Genomic DNA, 17,240 nt, shown 5'->3' with positions numbered 1-17,240 from the left:
TTGTGGCATGTGGGCTCCAGAGCGTGCAGGCTCTGTAGTTGTGGCGCGTGGGCGTAGTTGCCCCGCGGCATGTGGGATCTTAGTTCCCCGACCAGGGATCGAACTGGCGTCCCCCGCACTGCAGGACGGATTCTTAACCACTGGACCACCAGGGAAGTCCCTGTATCCTCTGATTTAAATGGGACTGGGAACCTCTTGAGATGACCTTGAACCCTGCCTGCAACTGGGACTCAGGAACATAGACCCTGATATGAAGGACCGAAGAGGTGAGAAGCAGGCCTCTGAGAGATAATCACCATGAGAGAGAAGGCTGGCAGGGGGACCCATGATAGGCCACAGGGCCGGACAATTAGTGAGGGCCTCATTCAGTGAGATGAACGTCTTCATAGAATAGTGACTGACCTCCCACTACAAGAAGGAATTCTGCCAGCGACAGCCTTCAGACTTGAACTGCAACATTGGCTCCTGGGTCTCCAGCCTGCCAGCCCACCCTGCAGATTTTAGGTTTGCCAGCCTCCGTAATAATATGAGCTAATTCCTTAAAATACATCTCGCCTGGCTTATGCAATCATGCTTAGTGTTTCACACGTTTAGTTGGTTACTTATAGACTATGCTGATAGCCTTTCTGACCAAGTCAGGGAGAGTGTGGGGACCTGCTCTGAACGCTGTGGTTGTCCTTGCAGCACCTCTCCCAGCCCTCCCCTGCTACGTAGCAGTCATGGGTTTTGGCTTGAGTTGCCCCAGCCGTACATTCTAGGCCCTCCTCAATTATGCAGGGCAATTTGCCTTCTCAAGGTCCACCAACCTAAATGTAAATCTCATCCAAAAACCCTCTCTCAGAATCACCCAGAATAATGTTTGACCAACTATCTCAGCACTGTGACCCAACCAAGCTGACACATAAAATTAACCATAGATACTAAATGTAAAGTTAGACTCTGAGCACTTTCTCAGGATAATACAATTCACTGGCTCATAGGTTTTTCCTACTCACGCAGGTATTGGTTTGTGATATGGACAGAACTGGGTCTTGCTATTGCAGTTTGGGGGGTCTTTGTCTCCAGGCCAGCTAAGGAAGAGGGTAGGGACTGGCATAAAACCAGATTCCAAGAAGCAGGCCTGGGAGAGTCAGAAAAGGCCTAACTTCCTAGCTATACAGTTGAACTTGGACCTGACTACCTGTGAGAAGCATAACATCCAGAAAAAGGCAAATTAGTAGAATCTGCTTCAGGAAGAAGACAATTGGTGTCCACTACAGTTTTCACATACGTGCTGGGCATGGTACCTCAGGAAAATTGGAAATCTGAGACGGAGGCAAAATTAAGGAGGTGAATAGTATCCTGATCTTGACTTGCAGGACCTGGGCCGAATTTCTGACTGGGTGAGGATGCAGGTAAAACCCCCAATCCTTAAAATTTTCAGCAATGTAATAGTTTCCTTATAAAATGATTATTTTAATGATGACTGTATTACATTTAAGTTTTTTTTTGTTTTTTTAAGTAAAAAAATGAAAATAGAGAAATAACAATTTTTGATGGTAAAAATTGTTGTCATTTTCTCTGTCGAAAAAAATTAGAGCCTAGAAGTTTATATAGCTATATTGAGGCGTTTCCTTTTTCGAAGGTGTTAAATTCTAATCTTTACTTCATCATCACTTCAAAAGATTTGTTTTTTTTCAGTTCTGTGGTTGAAAATGCGTGTGTTAATGCGTCAGCAGTGAAGAGGAGCTGGGGGCTTGGTTGAGCTCCACAGCTGTAGTTTTTAACTAGATCACTCACTGTACACATTGCTTTAGTCCAGATTTACGTGAACGAACACTTCTATTTTATATGGAAGATTTTGGAACAACAACAAAAAAAATGGACCGCGCATTCAATGTATTTTTAAAAGGTGAAGATTTGGATTTAAAAATCTGTAAACCCAGTGTGGTTTGGAGGTTAGGAAATGAGAAAGAGTAAAACATCTAAAGATGTTTGAAGAGCCTAGACTTGCCACTAGCTACTGTGGCCGCTGAGCACTTTTAATGTGGCTTGTCCAAATAGAGATGTACAAAATGCTTACCGGATCTGGGAGACTTAGTACCAAAAAAAAAAAAGTAGGACATATCATTAATATTCTTTTAATTTTGATTATATGTTGAGCAATCATAAATTTTGAATATATTGGGTTAAATAAAATATGTTATCAAAACTAATTTCATCTGTCTCTTTATACTTTTTTATGCTTATCTAATGTATCTATTAGAGAATTTCAAATCACATAGGTGGCTCGCATGAATATCTCCCAAGCTAGAAAATGATGTCCTTCATTTCTGCCATTTTCTTTACATACCTGTGGTCACCATGTTGGTCTCAGGCTCTTTTGCTTGGTTACTGTTGAGGTTTAAAAACAAGTAAGCAGAGAGAGGAGAAAAATAGCCTCCAAGTTTTTCTTTTCCCTTCCCTCTTTTCATGAGCAGTCTTACCATTACATTTCTTACCTGCCACAGACGTAACTAATTCTAACAACTTTTTGTTAAAAATTAATTTTATTTACCAACATTGTAGTTTGCTTTCCCTACCATGTTCTTAACTGACTCCCTCTGTATAGGTGCTGATACACATATTTCACAAGGTAGTTTTTCAAGAAACCTTTCCTGTTAGTGTTCGAGTGTGGCCTTAATTAGACAAACCTAACGTTCATCACTCTTTTCTTCTATTTCTGTTTGGCTGTTCTCATCCTCCTCCAGCATTTTACCCATTTGCAAGAAAGTGTTATGAAAGGTGAACTTACTCCTTGCCAGGAAGGAAGAACAATGCGTTTTCTCACCAGTAGAAACACATAGATGAGTCATGTTCACAGCATAATTCTTTCCTGCATATGTATGTTCCTTAAACATTTTTCTTGCCAGCCTTTAAATGCTTTTTTGTGTATTTAGTATTATCTGTGAGAATCTGGAGGACTAGTTAGCATTAAGGTCTGAGCTGTTATTTTTCTTACTTTACTTGCTGTAGTGGGATGAATGAAGTCTCTACTGAGAAAATAGATGAATTGGACAACGTTATGTTTGGGCATAGTTTTATGAAGACTCGGCTACTGTTACTCTTTCAGGTTGTTACTAATTGAAACATCCTCCATACACTATACCTTGGGACCACACAGACTCTTACACTTGAACTTAATACAGTAGAAGTTTGACATAAAGCACACTAATTAATTAAAGGCAGTTCTCTTTAAGATTTTATTTCTGGCTACTGGAACTCACTAATGTTTACTTTGATGATTCTGTGTAGAGGAATCTAACTTTGAATGACTGATTTTGACTCCTAGCTTAGGCAATTTGAATAGAAAATTCTACAGTTATATGCAAAGGTAAATTTGTTCTATGTTCTTTTAGACTCCCAATCAATTTAAAAATGTACTATATTGTGAGTTTTCTTTTTTTGTTTTATATCTGTATTATCTCAACCAGAAATGTATATAGTTTCTTAATCCTTATATTGACCTTTACTCTCTGCTCTAGACTATAAATTTGAAATCAAATGTTTAATAAATTAAGGCTCTAGAATGGGCTACTTACTGTTTCCAGAATTTTTGTATTAGAAAATCTAAAGAATGTTCAGCCTAAAATCTAAGATTAGATCTTCCTTCCCCCCTGCCTTATCTCTTCCTGTCCTTTCTTTCTCTTTTCTTTCTTTCTTTCTTCTTCCCTCCCTCCTTCCCTCTCTCCCTTCCTTTCCTCCCTTCCTTCCTTCCTTCCTTCCCTCCTTCCTTCCTTCCTCCTCTCATTCCTATATTCTTTCCTTTCTATAAATACTTACTATGTGCCAGTCACTGTTCTAGGTGCTAGGGATAAAGCAGTGAATATAACAAAGTACTTGCCCTTATGGAACTTCCTTTCAAAAATTAGGTTTATGGAGGTATTATTTACATGCAGTAAAATTCTCCACTTTTAGGTGTACAGTTCTATGATTTTTTTTTTTTTTTTTTTTTTATTTATTTATGGCTGTGTTGGGTCTTCGTTTCTGTGTGAGGGCTTTCTCCAGTTGCGGCAAGTGGGGGCCATTCTTCATCGCGGTGCGCGGGCCTCTCACTATCGCGGCCTCTCTTGTTGCGGAGCACAGGCTCCAGACGCGCAGGCTCAGTAGTTGTGGCTCACGGGCTTAGTTGCTCCGCGGCATGTGGGATCTTCCCAGACCAGGGCTCGAACCCGTGTCCCCTGCATTGGCAGGCAGATTCTCAACCACTGCGCCACGAGGGAAGCCTGTTCTATGATTTTTGATAAACCTATACACTCATGTAACTAGCACCACAATCAAGTTACAGTAATTTTTCCATCACCGAAAAAAGTTTCCTCAGGCTCCTTTGTAGTCAGACCCTCCAACCACCACCAGGCCCTGGTAAACAGGAATCTGTTTTCTCTCTCTTTAGTTTAACATTTTCCTGAATGTCGTATAAATGGAATCACTTGGTATGTAGCCTTTTGTGTCTGGCTTTTTCTACTTAGCGTAATGCCTTTGCGATTCATCCATGTTGGTGCAGGCATCAGGAGTTTGTTCTTTCTATTCCTGAGTTGAATTCCATTTCATGGATGTACAACAATTTGTTTATCTGGTCACCATTTGACGGTCATTTGGGTTGTTTCCAGTTTGGGGTGATTATGAATAAAGCTGCTGTAAATATTCACTTATGGGTTTTTTTTTAACCTACTTTATGGGTGTATGTGAATATATGTTTTAGTTTCTTTTGGGTAAATACCTAGGAGTGGGACTGGTGGGTCCTATTTTAAGTATTTAACTTTATAAGAAACTGCCAAACTATTTTCCAAAGTGGCCAAATGGTTTTGCATTCCCACAGGAAGTGAATGAGAGTCCCAGCTGCTTCTTGTCTCTGCCAATATTTGGTGCTGTAAGGTTGGCTTTGTTTTTGTTTTAATTTTACTTTAATCATTCTACTAGGTGTGTGAGCATATTTTTTTATTGGAAAGCATCAGTCCTTTGCCCAGTTTAATCAGCGTTGGTATTTTTCAATCTCCCACATTTCCTGGTAGATTAAGAGACTCCATCAAATTGTGGCAAAGAGAGGGGTCCAACCATTCTACTGGTGGTTCAAACTGTGGCTTCTTTTCTGTGGGGTCCAGGCAGACCTTTGCCATTCACAGGTTCATCGGGCTCTGCTGGGCATCTGGAAGGCATGTTCGTGCATTGGAGTGGGGAAGTGGGTGAGAAAAACCTCTTATTAGTATGTTTCTGATGACAGCCAAAGAGCTTGGGGAATCCCTGAGAAGAGCTTGGTTCCAGGATGACTAATCAGGATGGGCTGCTGGTGAGGAGACTAGAAATCAGGAGGTAGTGTAGGAGGGGACTCAGGAACCCAGTCCTGAGGTCACAGGGACCTGAATTAGGTTGTAGTATTAGGAAAGGCTGGATAGGATTTTTTTTAAAAAAAAAGATGGATAGGATAAAAGTATAATCTAAATTAGAAGCTGAATATTGGGGTGAAGATAATAAGGTGTTGATATGCTTGAAGTTTCACATTTAAAGAATAAGACAAAGGATTCCAATATTAAAGAGAAACAGCATTTTACAGAGTCCTCGTCTTACTAAATCCAGTGGTTAGGAAATCCTCCAGTTGCGTTTTACTTAACTTATCACCAGCATTGACGTAAGACAATTGACGCACCAGATACCCCTTTCTTCTCTTAACCTTAAGATACTACTCCTTCTTGAATCCCCTTCTGCAACAAAGCCTGCTCTTTCTCATTCTCCTTTGTTGATTCCTCCTTATCTCCTCCACCTCTGAATGTTTATATCTCTAGCCTGAACCTTTTTCTTGAACCCAACTTGCACATCTAACTACCTACCTAACACCACTGTCCTGGTGTCTAATAAGCATCTCAAATGTAACATCTCCACAGCCAAACTCCTGGCCTCCATAATCCCAAACTTGTGTCCCCCTGCAGGCTTCCTCTTTTCTTCTAAACGCTCAGGCTCCAAACCTAGAGATCAGCCTTGACTTCTCTTTCTCTCACATGTCCATCACCTCCATCAGCATTTGCTTTTGGCTTTACTTTCAAAACATGCCCAGCATCTGACCATTTCTATCTGCCTCTGCTTACTACCACCCTAGGCCAAGTTACCTACTCTTTAAGCCTGTTTTCCTCACCTGTAAAACGGAGATAATAACAATAACAATAACAACAACTACAATGTCTTTTTCATAGAATTCTACAAAGAATAAATCAGGTAACCCATGTAAAGCAGTACAGCATCTTGCACACAGTAAGCACTAAGTAACTGTTATTTATTATTTCTGTAACTTACAGAAAGAGGTATTCCCCATCAGAAAGCACATAAAGGTACATTTCAAAAAATTGTCCCTTTTCCCTGGTCCCTACTTTGGATCTACAGTTTTCAGTTGCTCTCTTTTAAGGATCTGACTGTTTACACTGTGACAGTTTGTGGTTTGGTTGAGGGAAGTTGCACAATGTACTCTATTTATGCTGACCATTTAAAAAGTTTCTCTGTTGTTACAGGGAATTGAATAGTTGTGAATAACCTAAAACATGGCTTAAAACTGGGAATTTTGGGGTTACTGAGAAGAGCTCTAATGTTTCTCAATTGTTGTTCAGCTGTTCTTTCTGCTTTAGAGTAGAATGGGAAAAGCTTTCCGTGGGCAGCCCATTCTTCTGATTGTAGAGAATAGAACATGTGAGATTTCTTGTCTCCTTTATTTTGCCTCTAAAGTGAGGCTTCTAATCCTTACACTGGATGTTCCTTTATTAAAAACTGGAAGATGGTTTTATTATCTATTATTTGATATGGAAACTTATTTAGGGAGAACTTTTTTTTTTTTTTTTTTTGTAATTAACCATAGTTATCGAGAAAGAGAAGCTATACATGCTCTTATTCAAACTCCCTTAACCTTCTCAACCCGAAGATATGAGGTTTAGATTTTGTAAAGATGTCCCACATAAATGTTCTGTTGGCCACTAAAAAAGTCTTTATTATTGACTCATTATCCCTAGGATATAGGTTGTTTTTCTGGTCATGATTTTAAAACATACAAAAAAGGATGTTCACACAAACTTTCTCTCAGTTCTTCACGTGAAAACTGACTGCCTATTAGAAGAGGCTGATCAGGATGTAAGACACAAACTCTAGCCACTGAAAGGAAAGCTAACTGGTGATGAAAGCAGTCTGTATCTAGCTGGAGACAACAATGTAGGGCTGTGTTCACTCTAACAACCTCTAATGTGTGGTAGTCAAATACTTGAGGGGACAAACCATAGAACTATGTTGGCTTCTCGGAAGTTCTTTTTGCTTGTGAATTGTCTTGACTGGCTGTGACAATTGCTGTCACTGTGTATTTGCTAGAATTGTACCAGCTCAGTGCTGGGAATACGCATATATTAAAACGAGGGTATGCCAGAATCAGCTGAGCCTTGGTTCAGGGTCCAAATGAGGAGTCATCATATTAGAGCTAAGATTCAGATATGAACTTTACGTTTTTCCTATTAGGAATTTCTAAGGAAATCATAAAGCTTTAAGCCTGAACATGATTATTTTTCTTTCTTTCTTTCTTTTTTTTTTTTTATTTTTAGGGATTGAACCCGGGCCCTCGGCAGTGAGGGCGCAGAGTCCTAACCACTGGACTGCCAGGGAATTCCAGCATGATTATTTTTCTGATTGAAAAATATAATTAGAACAAGAATCAAAGAAATATAGATGCTTAAATATAATGAACATTCTCTTCTCTGTTTCATAAACACTAGTTCTTCATTCATTCTTCACTGAAAAAAAAAATTCTTTAGTTTCTCTCCAGACCTCAGTGGTTCATGCCACAAACTCTCTCATGTTATGCATGTTTCAGAGCTTTGAGAGTTTGACTTAATTTGTGAGTCAGAATACCTAACATTCTTCTTGCAACTTTCTGACTGAGTATTAAAATTCTTGCCAGTTTTTCCAGCCTTTCCTCAAGGTAACTCTCAGAGGTTCTCATTCCCTTTCATTGAGATTTCTTTTTTCCTTCCTTCCATAGAGATTGCATCGTCCTATGAAGGGCTTTACTGTTGCCTAGATGAGCCCTATAGATATTGTTTAACTAATCAGGAAATACTTTCTGTCTTCTCTCAACCTCAGCTCCGGCTTTATTGTTTTTCTAGTGTATAATCAACAGTATCTTCACAGCCACCCTTCTCAGATGTTGGAGCTACAAAAAACACAGTTATAACAAGTCCTAACTCTAAAAAGTATATTTAAACACTTCTTTTTAAACGGCAAGATTTGAAAGTGTATGTAAGTCATATCCCCATGCAGGCTTATTTTACCATAAGTCCCATAAAGGCAGATACAGTACTATATATTTTACTTACATATTTATAATCCCCCCCCACCCCAGTTTTGTCTGTTTTGATTGACTTCTGTACTCTCAGCACGTAGAAAGTTTCCTGGCATATAAAAGATATTAAAATATTTGTTGAGTGAATGAATTAATGTCTTTTGCTTCCTTTATGGCTCCTACAGATGTTAAGGGTCTTACCATATCATATTATGTTGAAAAGATCTGTGTGAATGAGAGGTAAGAGGTTCCAAACAAGAAAGCCATATATTTTGGTTATTAGTCACAAAAAGATATAATTATATGATAGACGCATCTTATCTTCTGAGAATTCTGCATAGGAAAATTGAATAAGGTGTATTTATTTTAAATCTCATACAAATATAACATTTAGACACATAAAATAAATTGGTGCAATAGTTAGAAGTTCTATATTCTGGTCTCAACTCTCTCCTTAATTATATCTGGGACCATGAGCAAATTCACTTTTACTTTTCTGGACTTAGTTCTGTTTACAGTGTCCACCAGATTGGATTAAATATCTCCATTATCTTCACTTGGCCATGTTCTCATTGCACCCTGGTCATCAAACATACATGTTTCTTCCTACTTCCCACCTTACATTGAACATATCTACTCATGTGTGTTTCCCCCACTAGGTTTAAGAAACTTGTACTCTACCTCGTAAAAATAATTGCTTCTATTTTTTAGTACTTTCAAGTGTCATACCCTACCTAATTGAATATTTTAAAGAAAACCACTAAATAGGTATATCTAACTCCACTTTGCAGAAGAGGAAATTTAAGACTTTGAGAACTTAACCATCATGCCCCGGGTCTATAAATATTTGGGATTACAACCTCTACTCTGACCCCAAAGTCTCAGCTCTTAACCACTTTATACTAGATCCTAGTGTCTCTCTAAAAGACGATTATCATGTCCTGAACACCTACTAAGTGTCAAATACATAGATATTGATTATAATCCTGTAAGCCTTGCACAGTAGATATGATTATCTTCAGCTCAGGATAGACCTATAGACCAGGAAACTGATGCTCAGAGATGACATGCGAGTAGTAAAGCTGTGCAGTTAGTACATACTGATTAGTCTAGAACTTCTTTCTGCAAATTATCACAAGACTAGTTGATATTTATGCTAGTTGATATTTATGATATTTATTCATCCTCTATCCATTCGTATTCTCTTTTCCCTTAGCCAGCAGCTTAGCTGGTTGGAATTCTTTACAAGGTTGGATGATTTTTTTACTTGGTTGAGTTTTTGAAACCTTCATTCCTGAAAGGCCTGAGCCCTTAGTGGTCCTAACCCTATTGAGTTGTTCTGGTCTTCCACAAAATTGACCACTTAATATGAAAATCATGAGAGATAGTCCCTGCCCCCAATGATTTGCTGGGACTGAATTGGGTTGATTTGCTCCAGGAAAGAGACCAGACTTGTAAAAAGACCTTACTTGGAGTTGTCCCCCTTGTGATTTACAGTTATGATAATTAACAGGCATTCTCAAGACATACGTCTCCTTCATAGGCCAGACAAGTGAATTAAGTGGGGATGTCATAAGAGTCACCCTCCAATCCCCACATTTTCCACATCTTTGATGATGGGTGGTACTGATCTCTGTGATTCCCTTAGGATGTGCTATTGTTTTGATTGATATTTTAGGAGGAAGAGGCAGTCAGAGGGATTCCCAGTTTGTCTTTTCTACCGAAATATATCTCACTCCATGGCTGAAAGATACACCCAGGGACTGGAGAAACAGTCACAAGTTGAGTTTGCAGACTATTTGAGACCAATTCAGGCCAACACTTCACTTTCATCTGCCCCCTTGTCCTCCATCGTTAGGCCTCACTCTGACAAATGGACCCAAGCAGGGTACTGGTTCCACGGTGATTAGGGTCAGCTCAGATCCAGTGTCTAATTATATCCCCAAAGTCTGGGAGTGTTCTTTTCCCCAGTGCTTAGTCACCCTGGTAAAGGACCTCATGTTTATCTGTTAGAGGTTTAGGAAAAGATTTATGGTACATAATTATGGCAGTAATGAAGGGTCCTTCCTCAAGGGAGCTCTATCGGCTCCTCATTCAAGTGACTCTGCCTCTATAACTGGCCCATATCTGGGAGCTGGATGAGAGACCGTGATTCCTCATTGTAGTGACTCAAGTTAGGTTCCTATTCACTGGTCCCAAAGGGTTTTTAAAAAATACAATGTATAAATACATATATTCTGCAAGAGATACCTTGCTGATTGTATATAAATGTGTCTTTAATTTATTTAGATAGTATCGTGCTGTGATCTTTTTCCTTACTTTTAAAACTCAACACTCTGTTTTTAAGATTGTATTCGTATTCCTTCCGACTGCTGTATAACAGTTCCATACCAGATTTTACTCATCTGTTCCTCTAGTATTGGACACCTGTAATGCCTTTAGCTTCCTGCTTTGTGAAGGAGTTCCTGTGTGCAGACTCAAGTCTGTAGACCTCCGTGGAGACCACTCTAGGAATATAGCCAGGGGTAGGAATGCCTGTTCATGGGACCTGCTGAGGACAACCTGTGTGCTCTCCTGAATTGCTAAAACACTACATTCCCACCTGCAGTACATAATCATTCCCGTTTCCCTCTGTTTTTACTAAAACTTAACATTTTTTTGATTACCTAATTGTTGTCTATCTAATGTCTAGTTTATCTACCTAAATTTACCTAAAGTTCAATCTTATTAGTTTGCATTTCTCCAATTAATAGTAGGGTTGAGCATCTATTTATATACTTGTTAGCCTTTGTATTTCCTTTTCTTTAAATTGTATCATATCCTTTGTCCATTTTTCTATTGTTTCCTGTCTTTTGTTGACATGTCTCTGTTCTAGAAATAAATCCCTTCTAGATTTTAGGTATCACAAATATTTTCTCCCAGTCTTTCACCAATGAGGTTATCTCATCTGTGTGATTTTTGTTGGGAAAAAAATCCTTAATTTCAACATAAGTTTATCTATCAATTATTTTTAAACCTTACAACTTGTAGTATTTGGGTCTTATTTAAAATACTCCTTCTCACCTTAAGTCTGCAAAAATATTCTACATTTTTCTCTGTTACCTTATAGTTTTCATATTCAGTTCTTCAAAACATGTAGAGCTAACCTTAATGTACGATGGGAAGTAGAAATCTATTTTTCTCTTTATAATAAGCTAATCACCGACTAAACAATCCATCGTTTCCTTACTGATTACATGTGAATTTATACAAAGGACTGTTTCTGAGCTATTCTGTTCCTATGCTATTTTTAAAAAGTTGTTACCATGGCTTGTAGTATGCTTAATATCTGTTAGCAGGGAGCCCATCACTGTGTTCTTCTTTTTGAACATTGTTTTATGTATGCATAATCTTTTATTCGTTCATATACTTTTTGAAATTAGTTTGTTGTATTCTTCAAAAAAAATTCAACTGGAACTTTTATTGGAATTGCATTAGATCAGTTTGAGGAGAAATGACATCTTAATAATGTTAAATTGCTTTTCTATGGTGTCCTTTAGTAGATGTTTAAACTTTTCTCCAAATACAACTTTCTTTGCTATTTTTATTGCTCTATTATTTTCGATCACATTTTTCTTTGGTAATTGCTTATGTAGAAGAATGTAAGTTGACCACATTTTTGGCAATCTTACTAAATATTCTTGTTATTTCCTAGAGTTATTCTGTTGATTCTGCACATTTTTGTTTTTGCTAGTTGATATCACTTACAAATAATGGCAGTTTTGCCTCTTCCCTTCCAATCATTAAACTTTTGTTTTTGTATGTTGGCCAAGGTCTTCAGTACTGAGTCAAGTGGAAGCTGTGATAGGGGGTCTTGCTCCTGATCATAAAATGAAAGCATCCAAAATTTCTCCATTAAGTAGGATATTTGTTAAAAGATTTTGCTAGATAATCTCTTTTCACTTAAGGAAATTCTCTATATTCTTAGTGCTCTGAGATTTAAAAAAATAATAAATAGGTGTTGAATCCTTAAGATTCGTCCATTTGGCCTCTGCTGTATAACATTGCGTCATATGCGTCCAGCACATTTTATCCATCTGCTCCACCAGTAATGGAATCTGGGTTGCCTCTAGCTCCATGATACATAGATAGTGCTGCAAGGTACCTCCTTGGCTAGGTCTTTTAGGAGCCTTGCCTGTGTAGTTTTTCTGAAAGTCTTTTCAGGATGTTGTTTTACCTAATGCATTTATTCAAAAAATTACATTTTTATTTTAGTATTATGTTGTTGCTTTTATTTCTATTTCATTAATTTCTAAATATATCTTTATTGTTTCCCTTATTATTTTTTTTTTCCTTCTCTTTATTCACTCATGTTTTTCCTCCCTGGCTTCTTGAATTTCAGATATTCTATCTTTCGATAAATGAGTTTAATCGGTTTTCACTTACTGTAATTGAGACTTATTTTTGTGATGGTTTGACAAACAATATAGCTTTATCATGTAAAGTTAAACATTTGTACAGCTTATGCCCCAGCCATTTCTCTCTAGTTACATGCAAATGAGAAACTTGACACTGATGAATCAGGAGAGAAGCAGAAAAATATTAATAGAAGCTTGGGTTATAATAGCAAATAATTTGTAAACAACTCAAATTCTCACTTACCAGACAATGGATAAATAAATTATAGTACATTTTCATGATAGAACAGTATATTACTTGGGAAATGAATCAAGTACAATTGCATGCAACAATGTGAATTAATTTTAGGAATATAATGTTGAATCAACAGTTCAAATCAAAAAAGGCAACACATGGTTTAATATTCTTTTTATAAAGTTAAAAAACACATAAAATTACATAATAGAGTATTTATGCATCTGTCTATTTTTAGTTCACAAATATTTATTGTAAAACAGAAAAGGCAAGGGAAGCATGAACATAAAATTCAGGATAGCTATTCCTTCTGAGGGAAGAGGGAGAGATAAGAAAGAGGGAAAGCAAATAGGAAGATGTAGATTATTTGTAATGTTCTAATTTGTGGGTGATGTGTTCATGGGTATTCATTGTATTATTTAAAACTTTATATATAATTTTTTAAAATTATAGAGGGTCATGTATAGAGTGATGAGAATGTGTAAGCCACGTACACATCTGGCACCTTAAATCTGTAGTTCTAGTCTCAGTTTAACAACAAAGAATATTTGTATCCAAAGAATATTTATATATTTAGTGAACTCACCAAAAAGCTCTGAGTTAACCTAATTAAATCATACAAAAAAAGTGCAATTGAGGTAACATATTTGACAACAGTTTGAGTAAAATATTAATATTCATCCTTTGTAAGATTTAACTTCTAGCCCTTTATCAAATTAGATCACCAGAAATTAAACTATCTGGTCTGAATTAGTGTAGCTTCTTGTTAAATTGTCTTTAGCAATGTAACTTAATATTGTTGTCTTTGGCATTCTTGCGAATTGATGTAAGAAATACTTACATTGATGTAAGAAATTAAGGATTCCGCACTTTTTCAGAAGTCTCTGTTGCAAAGATTAATAATCTAGCAAGAGCTGCCATTCAGAAAATACACTATGTTCCAGGCACGTGCTTTACTGAATATCATTATCACTATAATCTTGCTAAGTGGATATTATAATCCTCCCTTTAAAGATGAGGAAACCGAGGTCAATTTAAACAACTTGTCCACAGCTAAAAAGTGCTTGACACAGGATTTAAACCCAGGTCTGTTTGATCTCAAAGTCTGTGCATTTTTACTGTACTACTCAGTTTCTCTAAGATAAGGATTTTAGTAATCAATTGTTTGTAAAATGGCAAGAGGTATCTGCAGAAAGGAGACTATGGACACTATAGAGACAGAGGTCTGGTTGGGCAAGCCACAACCAGGATGATGTGTGGTGTTGGAAAGAAAGAATTTTCCTCTACTTTTCAAAGGTTCTTTCAGCTGGCTTAGTCACCAAATCAACATGAGACAGATTAACAGGAGAAAAACAAATTTAACTTTATACATACAGGAACCCCACGTACATGAGAGTTTCCAAGACAGAAGGATAAAATGAAGTATATATGTCATCCTAAACTAAGGAATGGGAAAGGGACCCGGGGCTTCAAAGAAGGGGAGGTGATTCATAAGACAATAAAAAGAGCAGATGTTTAGTAATTAGATATTTGCCTTGCCATGTAGATGGGTCACTCAGATAAAATTTATCTCTGGTAATAATTCTCATTCTGGGAAAGACCCCCAATTTAAATCCTTCTAGGTATTTAAGGGAGGAGCAGAGTTTCTCTTGTGCCCTCAGAGTTCCCATTGCCTTTAGTTCAAAATAATCCACATGACAAAGCAGCACATTTTGAGGAGGCTGGTTCTGTTCCCTTTCAGTGGACCATGTAAGTTTGCCTGGAAATGGCAAGATTTCTTTTGCCAGGCAGCTAGAAAAAGAACTGAACTTTGGTCACTTAAGCATGCTGGGGACTCAGACTATTTGTGACTTGGACATCAAACGGAAAATTGATTTCACAGGCAAGGATGTCTGGGACATTCAGGTGACATACACACAAGAGTTTATCTATGCTTTCAGAGCCTTTCATGAACCACGGGTTAAAAACTCACAATCTAAGCTTCCCTCAGTTGGAGCATCTCCAGGACACAGGAGAACATGAGCTCAATCCCACTGTCTAGTGATTTGATTTTTTTACATCTCAGAGTCCTCATCTGTAAAAAAAAGTACTAATAATCCTACCTTGTAGGTTTTCAGTAATGATTAAATGACCTAATACAGGTATGACACTTAGAACACTGCCTGAAAAAGAATAAGCACTTTGTAATTGTTGGTTATTACTATTGCTTAATTATGCTTTTGTATATAATTTCATTATAATTGGGAGTGCTGAAACTAAAAAAAAAAATGAAAGAAAGAAAGAAAAATGACTTTATGACCACTGAATTTTGTGTTTTAACAGTCTTCTATTTAACTTTTATTTACTTATGTTGTATCATTTTCACAGCAAATGTGATCTAATTTATTCCCAGTCTACCCCTTTTGCGCCAGCAAACTGCTCTCCCTGAAAGGAAAAACAATGCCCATTACTAGTCATTTAATGTTTCTTACTTTCCTTGCTCCTCATTTCTGCTTTTGAAATATCATTATAGTAATAGTTCAATGAGAAAAAAAAAACCCTATTTTTGTTGCTTTTTTCCCCCATTTTTGAGCTGTAAAATATATCATGTACATAAACTGATATAAAAAAATACATTTACTGACTTAAAAGGAGAATGAAATGAGTCCATTGTGTAGATACCTTCAGTTTGCCCATCACCCTGATGCCCTTGCTCCGCTCTGCTCCACGCGCTCCGTGCTCTGGGGAGCTGACCCTGACCCCTAGGGTCTCCATCTACAGCCTCCTTTGCCTTCTGACTTCCAGTTGGCATAGGGCAATGCAATAGGGCAATGCATTAACATTTTCTCCACACTGCCCCTACCTTTGTAAGTAATCCCTTTAGTAACTTCCTCTCGAATCCATTTGAGTGTACCCTCTGTTTCTTTTAAGGATGCAGCCAGCTCCTCAGGGAGGGGTGGCCTATGGAGGCATGTACCAGTCTAAACTTTGTGTTAATCATTCCTTTGCTTTTTAAAAAATGTAATTTCATCATATATGTATTTGAAAACATATATTATTTAGTTCTGCAGTTTTTGACTTCTGTAAATGCATTGATTTAAGGCATCTGCCTTCCATGTTCCATTTTTTCGCACTGCAAATCTGGAAATGATACATTCTATTTGTATATATTTAGCAGTGATTCTAGAAATTTTAATATTCACATTTAACTTAAGTCTCAAGTTAAACATTTACCTTCATTTTAAACACTAGCATTTTTGGAATGCTTTGCCCCTGATTACCCCTTTCCTAACTTCAATGCTATTTTTATCAAGGATTTTGATTCTGCCTTTTCTTTTTTCATAAATTTATTTATTTATTTATTTTTGGCTGCGTTGGGTCTTCGTTGCTGTACACAGGCTTTCTCTAGTTGCAGTGAGTGGGGGCTACTCTTCATTGTGGTGCGCAGGCTTCTTATTGCGGTGGCTTCTCTTGTTGCAGAGCACAGGCTCTAGGCATGCGGGCTAAAGTAGCTGTGGCTCGCTGGCTCTAGAGTGCAGGCTCGGTAGTTGTGGCGCACGGGCTTAGTTGCTCCGCGGCATGTGGGATCTTCCTGGACCAGGGCTCGAACCTGTGTCCCCTGCATTGGCAGGAGGATTCTTAACCACTGCGCCACCAGGGAAGGCCTGCCTTATCTTTATACTTGCAAAAAGTAGTCATTTTGGGCATTATTATTCTATGTAATCAGTGAGTCTCCAGATTTAGTCATGCGTTTATTATTTTCTTCATTCACCATTCCATCTTGCATCTGAGACCTTCGTTCTTCCAGAAAAACATACAGTCATCCTTCAATATCCGTAGGAGATTGGACCAAGACCTCCATGGACACAAAAATCCCTGGATGCTCAAGCCCCTTATATAAAACCATGTAGTATTTGCATATAACCTACAAACATCCTCCTGTATAATTAAAATCACCTCTAGATTACTTATAATACCTAATACAATATGAATGCCACATAAATAGTTGTAAATACAATGTAAGTGCTATGTAAGTAGTTCATGGCTAATTCAAGTTTTGCTTTTTGAAGATTTCTGGAATATTTTTTTTCTGAATATTTTTGATCTGCAGTTAGTTGAATCCACAGATGCGAAATCTGTGGATACAGAGTGCTGATTGTACTTCAGAAGTTCTTTAGTGAGTTTCTGTTGCTGGTAACCTTTGTCTTTGTCTGCAAATGTCTTTATTTTACCCTTGTTCTTGAAAGACAGTCTCACTGAATATAAAAATCTCTTAGCACTTTGAAGATAGAGGTAAATACCTGTTCTT

This window comes from Balaenoptera borealis (assembly GCF_965194805.1).
Source record: "Balaenoptera borealis genome assembly, chromosome: 9".
In the NCBI taxonomy this organism is placed as follows: domain Eukaryota; kingdom Metazoa; phylum Chordata; class Mammalia; order Artiodactyla; family Balaenopteridae; genus Balaenoptera; species Balaenoptera borealis.
The sequence above is the reverse complement of the archived record's forward strand: the minus strand, read 5'-3'. Positions refer to the sequence as shown.